Source organism: Cannabis sativa, chromosome 3 (assembly GCF_029168945.1).
Source record: "Cannabis sativa cultivar Pink pepper isolate KNU-18-1 chromosome 3, ASM2916894v1, whole genome shotgun sequence".
Taxonomy (NCBI): Eukaryota; Viridiplantae; Streptophyta; class Magnoliopsida; order Rosales; family Cannabaceae; genus Cannabis; species Cannabis sativa.
In genome coordinates this window covers 29,948,452-29,958,659 of record NC_083603.1, presented here as the reverse complement: position 1 = coordinate 29,958,659, position 10,208 = coordinate 29,948,452, and positions in this window count along the sequence as shown.

The following is a 10,208-nucleotide window of genomic DNA, read 5'->3' as shown; positions in this document are numbered from 1 at the left end:
CATGGATAAGTTTAGAACCTTATTTCATAGTGGGAAATATTTTAGAGAAAATATTTTATTGGGATTGAGCGGGGTTATGGAATTGACCATTTTACCCCTAGTTTCAAAGAAATAACCTAGTTTAAGTCTAAAGGGCATTTTAGTCTTTTATTAAGATGAGTGAGGTGGCTGCCTAGGTGTTTGACACCTAATCTAAGTTAGTTTTTCAGCAAAGGGTTTTAGGGAAAAACTCTTGTCTTTTGTGAAAAAAATTAAGAAAAAGGAAAAATTAGAAAAATGCTTTGTTCTTGAATGCTCTCTCTCTCTTTTTCCTTCGGCTGAAGCAAACCAGGGCAAGGTTCATCATTTTCATTCCATTTTTCTGGGAATTAGCTAGAATTCAAGGAGGTTTCAACTAAGGTAAAGCCCTAGACCTTTGTTTAGTTGTTTTTAAGCTTTTTATTTAGGTTGATTATATGATTTTTGGTGTTGGGAGCTGTTAGGTTTTGAATTGCTTAAGGTTTGAATTCTGGGGTTAGGTTGAGTTGATTTGAGTCCCTATCTATTGTTTTTGATGCTTGAGAATGGTTTTAAGCAAGCTTGAGTTTTGAAACTCAAGCTTTGAGCTTTAATGGCATAAATTGAATTATTGGTTTATACTGTGATTTGTTGGTTGGAAATGGATGTTTATACATTGTATAGGTATACTGGAGAGTTTGGTAAAGTTTGGGATTGAATTGAATCAAGGGGGATAATTTTTTGGTTCCCGTAGAGAACCGAATTCGGTTACGGGTGGCTTGTACCAACCGGTCGACCAGGTTGGTGACCTGCAACGGGATGCCGGTTGGGAACCGGTCTACCTGTTGGGGGATTTTCCAGAACCCTAGTTTTGGCCAATTTTGAGATATTTAGGGTATTTCCATGAGGTTTATCGATAGGGTAACTTTTAGTTTCAAGTTTTAAGTCCCGAAAAGTGATTTAGCGAGTCACTCATCTGTATTACTATTATTGTGATTAGGGCATCCATCTAGCACGTGAATTCCGTTCAGGTCGGCCAACACACTTGAATTCGGAAAACAGGTAAGAACTGTGTATAATGTATGATGTGATTATCTGAATGTATGTATATGTGTTTGTATATGCATGCTTGAATTATGTTAAACACTACCAACACTTGTATGAATAAGTTATAGAGTGTATTGGTACAGTGATTGTTGTGATTATGAGTACGATACAGTGATACCAACACAAGCATGGAAAAATGCTAAGGTGTGTGGTACATCACTCAGTATTACTCAGTGATCGGGATAAACCCTACCAACACTCGTACAGTGAGGTGCGATGTGTATGTGCTATAGTGGTTGTACCCTGGTAATGAACGTTCATACTCATCTGTTAAGCTCTGTAAATAGGTGTATGGGCGCCTATTTACAGGTCGGAAATTATATGGTATGTTATATGCATTTCTTACTGAGTCTGTTGACTCACAGTTTCTGCTTCCATGTGTAGGTAAAGGAAAGGCGAAGGCTGAACAAGAATGAACCTGAGCTCGGGTGAGATTGTACATGTCAAGCGGCGCGACCTGGAGTGTTCGGTCTCGGGACATCTGGGAGTTGTATTTTGAAAGTCGCTGTGCGACCCAGAACTTGTGTATTTTGAATGTAAAGTTTAAACAGTAAATTTTCAAAAGTTTGAAATCGGGATCCCGGGATTTGTAAATATTATATTATTTTACAAAGTTTAATGTTTAAAGCAAAAATTTTAATTTAACACGTTTTTCAAGAAATTTCTTTGATTAGCAAAGATTGCACAATAATTGAAAAAGCACTGTAGCGTGCCTTAGCATTAGGGCGTTTCAATTTTGGTATCAGAGCCGCCAGGTTTGTCTACCGAAGCTTGCTATGACATGTACAATCTTCATCAGAGAAAGCTCGGTTCACGGTTCAGTAAGCCCGTACTTGTTTAGTATTTTAAATAAGTGTGATGTGAAAGCATGTTAGGAAGCATATTAGATTTAAATTAAATATATTTCTTTAAAAAGAAAAGAAAGTGTGTTGCCTTTAAGTTATTAAGAGCGGTGTTAATTTTGATCGCTGTCTAACCTGCCTGGCTTATGGATTCGCAGGCTAAGTCCTATTAAATGGACGCCCCGCGAAATACAAGAAGTCAGGGTGGCATGGTTGAGACCGGAGGCGGTCGGGGGAATCCTCAAAATCCTCGTGGTCGCGGCCGTGGCCGTGGCAGAGCTTAGGGTGGTCGCCCTGTAAATCCACCTCAAGCTCCTCCTGATTGGGAGCAAAGATTTGCGGAGATGCAAGATAGAATCCGCCAGCAAGATGAAGAGATTCAGAGGTTGAGGCAGCAGGGTCCTCCTGCCGTGCCTCCTCAAGAAGTTCAGGCCGTTGCAGTTCCTGCGGTGCCAGCAGAACAACCTGTTGTTGGCAACCGTATGGAACCGTTGTACGAAAGATTTCGAAAACAGGCACCTCCAGTGTTTCTGGGAGGCCCTGATGTGATGAAGGCCGAGCAATGGCTTTCGATGATTGAGCGTATTCTCAACTTCATGGGAGTGGTTGGAAATGATCGGGTGACCTGTGCCACTTTCCAGTTTCAGGAAGATGCCCTCGTGTGGTGGGAATTGATAACCCTCACTCGGGACGTCACGCTGATGACCTGGGAAGAATTTAGGGAGTTATTTAACTCCAAGTATTATAATGAAGCGGTCCGCAGTGCAAAGCGGAAAGAGTTCACTGATCTAGTTCAGACTGAGGGAATGTCAGTCACTGAGTACACAACGAAGTTTGATCGGTTGGCTAAGTTGGCGGCAGGAATTGTGCCCACGGACTTCAGTAAGAAAGAAAAATATTTAGCGGGTTTGAGTGCAAAGATCCGGCATGATCTGGTTATTACCACTACTGAAGCAACCACGTATGCAGATATGGTTGAGAAGGCTTTGAGAGCCGAGGGTGCAGTAAAATTTCTTCAGGAGCCCCGGGTGACTCCGAGTGTTGGTGGAACCCCCACTGTTCCTACTCCTGTTTATGGTAGGGATGGTGGTGACTCCACCATTGAGCAGAAAAGAAAAGTTGTTCCAGCTCCTGGTGGCTCGGGGCAAAGCAAGCGGTTCCGTGGAAACCAAGGTAGAGGAGGACGCCAGGGTTACTCTTATCCTGAGTATCCGAGGTGCAAGAAACATCATCCGGGAGAGTGTAACCGGAAGACGTGCTTCCTGTGTGGCATGGTGGGGCATTTCAAGAAAGATTGCCCTCAGGCAAAGAAAGAGGAGCCGAAAGCCGAGGTGAAACCGGTTCCTGCTCGTGTGTTTGCCATTACCCAAGCTGATGCTGCAGCCAGTCCTTCTGTTGTGACAGGTCAGCTTCCCGTCAACAACTTGTTATTTACAGTATTATTTGACTCGGGAGCTACACGTTCATATGTGGCTACAAGAGTGATTGATCTTTTGGGTAGGCCTTGTGATATTTTAGAAAGAGGGTTTGGAACCCTAATGCCTAGCGGGGAATTGGTTATCTCTAATAGGCGCATTAGGTCTATGCCGATTAGGATCGAGGATAGGGAATTGAGTATTGACCTTATAGAATTGAAATTAACTGAGTTTGATATTATACTGGGAATGGATTTTCTATCCAAGTATTCGGCCAGTATAGATTGTAGGCGTAAAATGGTGACTTTTCAGCCGGAAGGTGAAGATCCATTTGTTTATGTTGGATCGGTTCAGGGGTCTCGGATCCCAGTTATTTCTGTGTTGAGAGCTAGGGATTTACTATGCAATGGTTGTGTAGGATTTCTAGCGGTAGTTTTTGACTCCAGCAGACCTGAAACATTTGGGCCTGAGGTAGTCCGGGTGGTGAAAGATTTTCTTGATGTGTTTCCAGAGGAATTGCCAGGCTTGCCACCACAGCGAGAGATTGACTTTGTAATTGATTTGGCACCTGGAGTCGAACCTGTTTCTAAAGCTCCATATAGGATGGCTCCAGCGGAACTCAAGGAGCTTAAGTTACAACTTCAGGGGATGCTTGATATTGGGTTTATTCGACCCAGTGTATCGCCCTGGGGAGCTCCGGTTCTTTTTGTGAAAAAGAAAGATGGTTCCCTCAGAATGTGTATTGATTATCGGGAACTAAACAAGCTGACGATTAAGAACAAGTACCCGTTGCCCAGGATCGATGATCTGTTCGATCAGCTTCAGGGGAAGACAGTGTTTTCAAAGATTGATTTACGGTCGGGTTATCATCAACTCAGAATTCGGGAGGAGGACATACCGAAGACTGCTTTTATAACCAGATATGGGCACTATGAGTTTCTGGTAATGTCATTCGGATTGACTAATGCTCCTGCGGCCTTTATGGATCTCATGAATAGGGTATTCAAGGATTTCCTTGATAACTGCGTTATAGTGTTTATCGATGACATTCTTGTATACTCTCAGTCAGAAGAGGAGCACGAGCATCATCTTCGAATGGTGTTACAGCGACTTAGGGATCACAAGCTGTATGCCAAGTTCAAAAAGTGCGAATTCTGGTTGTCCGAGGTGTCCTTTCTGGGTCACATAGTTGGGAAAAATGGAATTATGGTTGATCCAAACAAGATAGAATCAGTGAAGAATTGGCCGAGGCCCAAGTTTGTAACAGAAATTCGAAGTTTTCTCGGGTTAGCAGGGTATTATCGACGTTTCGTCGAAGGATTTTCTAAACTTTCTATGCCCCTAACCGAATTGACCAAGAAAAATCAGAGATTTGTGTGGTCAGATAAGTGTGAGTCAAGCTTTCAGGAGTTGAAGCAGCGTTTGATAACAGCTCCAGTGTTAGCTTTGCCATCAGATCAAGAGAAATTTGTTGTTTATTGTGATGCATCCAGACAGGGTCTGGGATGTGTTCTGATGCAAGCTGACAGAGTCATAGCTTATGCCTCTCGTCAACTGAAGGATTATGAGCAACGTTACCCAACTCATGATTTGGAACTCGCTGCCGTGGTTTTTGCGTTAAAGATTTGGCGACATTATCTTTACGGTGAAAAGTGTGAGATTTATACGGATCATAAAAGTCTTAAATACTTTTTCACCCAAAAAGATTTGAATATGAGGCAGAGAAGGTGGTTGGAGTTAGTTAAAGACTACGACTGTGAAATACTATATCACCCCGGGAAAGCCAATGTTGTGGCCGATGCTCTGAGCAGAAAAGGTCCCGGTCAAGTGTGTACTACGGTTATGATAGCTCCTCAACTAGCCTCAGAAATGGTTAGTGCAGGAATTGAGTTCGTGGTCGGGAAATTGTTGGGTTTTATGCCCTAAATAAAACTCATTTCAATATAATCGGATTTACTTATTAATATAGATCAGAAATAACATTTAATGTTGCATGGTTCACATGATTTATTTCATGATTATATGTACATAATGTATAAATTCATCTGAAACCCTTTTCACATACTTGATCCTGTTTATTGTGTCGTCAACACATTGGAAAGTAAACATGACTATGTGAATAAAGTTTCCTAGATTTATCAGACATAGGGTTTTACTGATATGATAATCTACAACAAGAGTTTACTTGTATTTGGAGAAATACTATGTTCTTTCCAGAGCATTGGTTAAAGTAAAGCTCAGGTTGGATGCATGGAGTATGCATCGGAAGGGACCGATATTGAACTTTGACTTAGATTTATTAAACTTACCGTAATATCTATTCAAGTCAATATCGCCTAAGTTGATCCTAGATCAAATGATCTTAATCCAGATATGATTAGGCTCAATCTTGAAAGGCTATTCGTGTTCTTTGATTTGTTAGTTAAGCCTACTTTTAGGTCAGGGTGATACGTACATTTTGGGAACACGGTAGTGCAATTGAGTGGGAGCGCTATCATAAACATGGAATCTATAGCTTCTATCTGGCGAATAGTAAGCAAAGGATGATCTCCTTCGAGCTTGACCAAACGAACATAAATGGTGGAGTACTCATTTCACATAAGCTGAAATATCATTTATACGGGGTCAAGTGTTTTAAGGAATAAATACATTGTAGGGTGTAACGGTAATTTAATCCCTTTACAGTGTAGATCATTCATATAGAGGATCATTGATCACATTAGGATTATAACAATGGATAACTAATGATGTGTCTATATGGTGGAACATATAGAGCATTCTATATAATGAGAGTGCAATTCTAAGTTCTATGCGTGGATTCAACGAAGAATTAATAAGTTAGTGAATTTTAGTGCTAAATTCTTGATCTACTTATTGGAAGCTCGGTTATATAGACCCATGGTCCCCCCACTAGTTGAGATAATATTGCTTGTAAGACTCATGTAATTGGTTTTGATTAATCAATTATAATTCACGAATTAGACTATGTCTATTTGTGAAATTTTCACTAAGTAATGGCGAAATTGTAAAGAAAGAGTTTATAGGGGCATATTTGTTAATTATGATACTTTGTATGGTTCAATTAATAAATATGATAAATGACAATATTATTTAATAATTATTTATAGTTATTAAATAGTTAGAATTGGCATTTAAATGATTGAATTAGGAAATTGGCATTTTTGAGAAAATCAGATACAAAAGTGGTAAAATTGCAAAATTGCAAAAATCAAGGCCCAGTCCACCTAGCATAGGGCCGGCCACTTGTGTTATCTTTTTTAAATGATTTTTTCATTATTTTAATGCCATATAATTCAAATCAAACCCTAGAGGAATGCTATAAATAGATAGTGAAGGCTTCAGGAAAATTACACTTTCTGAATCAGAAAAACCTGAGACTCCACTCTCTTCTCTAGCCGCCACTCTCTCTCTCTTTTCTTCCTCAATATTTCGAACCTCTCTTAGTGATTAGAGTAGTGCCCACACACATCAAGTGATACCTCAATCATAGTGAGGAAGATCGTGAAGAAAGATCATCAGCAAAGGAGTTTCAGCATCAAAGATTCAGAGAAAGAGATCCAGGTTCAGATATTGATAATGCTCTGCTACAGAAAGGAATCAAGGGCTAGATATCTGAACGGAAGGAGTCATATTATTCCGCTGCACCCAATGTAAGGTTTCTTAAACTTTATATGTGTTTATTTTATCGTTTTAGAAAGTTCATATTTAGGATGTTAATAAACATACTTGTGAGTAGATCTAAGATCCTGGTAAAATAAATTCCAACAACTGGCCTCAGAGCCATGGTAATTGATTTACTTACATGTAATTTGGACTTTAAAACGATTGTTTGTATGTTCTTTGGATGGTATCATGTTGTATTGAGTGTTATTTGATGATTGATTGATGATTGTGAAATTTTCGTGAAAAATAATTGTTATTTCGGTTCTGGCATTATTTTTATTGGATAGTATGGAAAAAATTAAGCAAGTTAGCCTTTTACAGAACTCAATTTGGATTTTATTTGAATTAGTTATGATTTTTTGAAGATTTGACAAAATCGGAAATTTTGTCTGATAGTTTCCTGCGATCGCAGAACTGTCCGTACAGTTTCGAATTTTTTCAATTTTCTTCAATTTTTCATACTTTTTCATGGAATTAACTTCCAATTTTTTGTATGGTTTTGTATATATACTATTACTATTCCTAATTCAATTCTAATTATCATTTTGAATTAATTTAAATTTTTTTTAATTTAATTCAAGATATTAGTGTAATTTGAATTTGAATAGAATTAGTATTTATCTTTTTGCTTAAAAATCTATCTTATTTTAAAATTTGATTATATCTTATCTTATTTTAAATTTAAAAATAAGATATTAATAATCATGTAATTTTTAAATGATATAAGATATTTTGCTAATTTTTTTAAATTTTGTTATTTTATTTATTTAAATTACATTTAAAATTTGAAAAAGATATTTATTTATCTTTTCTAATTTTTTATTTAATTTTTATTTATAAAATAACATTTAAAATTTAAAAGTAGTTAGCAATTTTTTTTTGAAATGATATTTAGGTTGGTTGAAACCTAATTTTTCAAAAATTGTAGGTTTAATTTTAAATTTAAATTTTTTAAAAATTTCGAATTTTTCAAATTTTTTTTAAATTTTTCGAAAAATTATTTTTTATTTAATTAATTATTTTCGAAATTAAATATTTAATTTAAAATTAAATAAATCCTACATCCAACTATCCAACTAACCTTGTTGCAGGAGTATGTGTTTTAGCTTATGTGTAAGTTTTTAAAACCTATTATTACTTGATTGCAAATAGCCATGGTTACTTTTTGCCAGATCTAATGATCTGATGGCTCCCTTGGTCAAGATAATAATTTGTAACAGGTAAATTTTACAATCTTCTTTCATCTGTGTATGACCTAGCAACATGATAGGACCCATCCAAAGTGTGCCTGTGTGAGCCTATGTGTTTAATTTGATTATAGATACATATAGGTTGTTGTTGCTAAAATAAATTATCATAGTTCTTGATAGATTTTATTTAGGCCCATTTAGTTTTGGGCTTATTCAATTAATAACAGTTGTTCTTATTAAGGTTAAATTCCTCTCTTTTGGGCCTTGTGTGAGAGTTGGGAGCCATAGAAGTGGGTACGACATACTGAACCCAGCACCCCCTCACACAAACCACCCCAATTGTGAAGGCCCATTTGCCTGATTTGAATGATTGTACTAGGTTAATTACACTAGTTTAACCTAATTAAAATTGATTAGCAACATAATTAATTTCATTTATTTTGAAATTAATTTAAGAAAAATATAGTTTAAAGAATTATTTTTTATTCTAAGCTAAACTATATGTATTTTCTTGTATTTAATTAAATATAGAATTATAACCATCTAGATTCTTTCTGGAACTTAATTTAAATTTTTCATTAAATATTCCTATTTAAGTTGATATTTAGTTATCTTCAACTAACCAACTTAAATGCGAATATCTTTTGAATTCAAAATTTCAAAATTAAGTTGAGGAATTTTAGGCATTGGTTATTAAGATTCTTTAGATATTTTTTAAGTTAATATCTTTTCGAATATTAACTTAAAATGGAATATTTTCAAATTAAGTGGTTACAACTTAATTTTTGATATTTAATTAAATTTAAATTTGAAAAATATTTAAGTTCTAGATTTTTTCTAGTCAACTTAAATTAGATATTTTTCAAATTTTGTGGAAAAGATACTTAGTCAAATAAGATATTTTCTAGATAGTTATTTCTAGACTACTTATTATTTCTAATATTAAATAGGAAATATTATACATTGTGAAATTAATTATTTATTAATTAATTTTGGTACAATTTACTTTAAGTATATTTTTCCTAGTATTAAACTAGAGATTAATAATTAAGTCTTCTCTACACTTAATTATTTATTTCTTGAATTTAATACATTTAATTAATTTGAAAATTAAATATCTAAGTTGATTTTTATCATCATACTTAAATATTTCTTTTTCATGACATTTAATTAAATAGAAAATTATTTTTAGTTGAAATTTAATTTTTCAACTAAATTTAAATAATTTTCAAAACATATTTTTTCTTTATTTTATTAATCAATTTTTTTCGAAATTGCATTTCTTAAATGCTAGAATTTCGAATTTTATCTTGAAAAATAGATTAAGTTGTAAATTAATTATTTATTTTAATTAATTCTTGGATCAACTTAAATCAATGATTTTTTCATTTATTGATTAATCTAAAATAAATTGAATTAAAGTATATTATTAGAAATTGAATTAATTAGTCAAAGGAAAATCTAGATAGGTGATATTTTTGCTTGAAGTATTTTTCTAGTGTATTTAATTAAATAGAAAATTAATATTTAAGTTGATTTTCATCATCATACTTAAATATTTGTAATTTTTCTTATATATTTAATTAAATAGGAAAATTATATTTTTTGTTGTAAATTAATTTTATTAATTAATTTTGGGCCAACATTAAATTAGAATAATTTTTCCAGGATTTATTTTTTATTTTAATATGCATTTTTCGAAAATTGTATTCTTATATACTTTAATTTTTCGAAATGCAATATATATTTATAGAAAATTAAATTTGAGTTGTAAATTAATTTAAATTAATTTTGTAACAACTTAAATATTTTTTTAAATATTTATTGGAAATTATTACTAAGATGGAAATAATTCATGTTATTTTCATATCCATCTAAGTAAAATTTATAAATATTAAATTAAAATTTATATTTAGAATTTTTCATTCTAAATTGGAAATTTTAATTAAATAAATATATATTTAAAATAAATA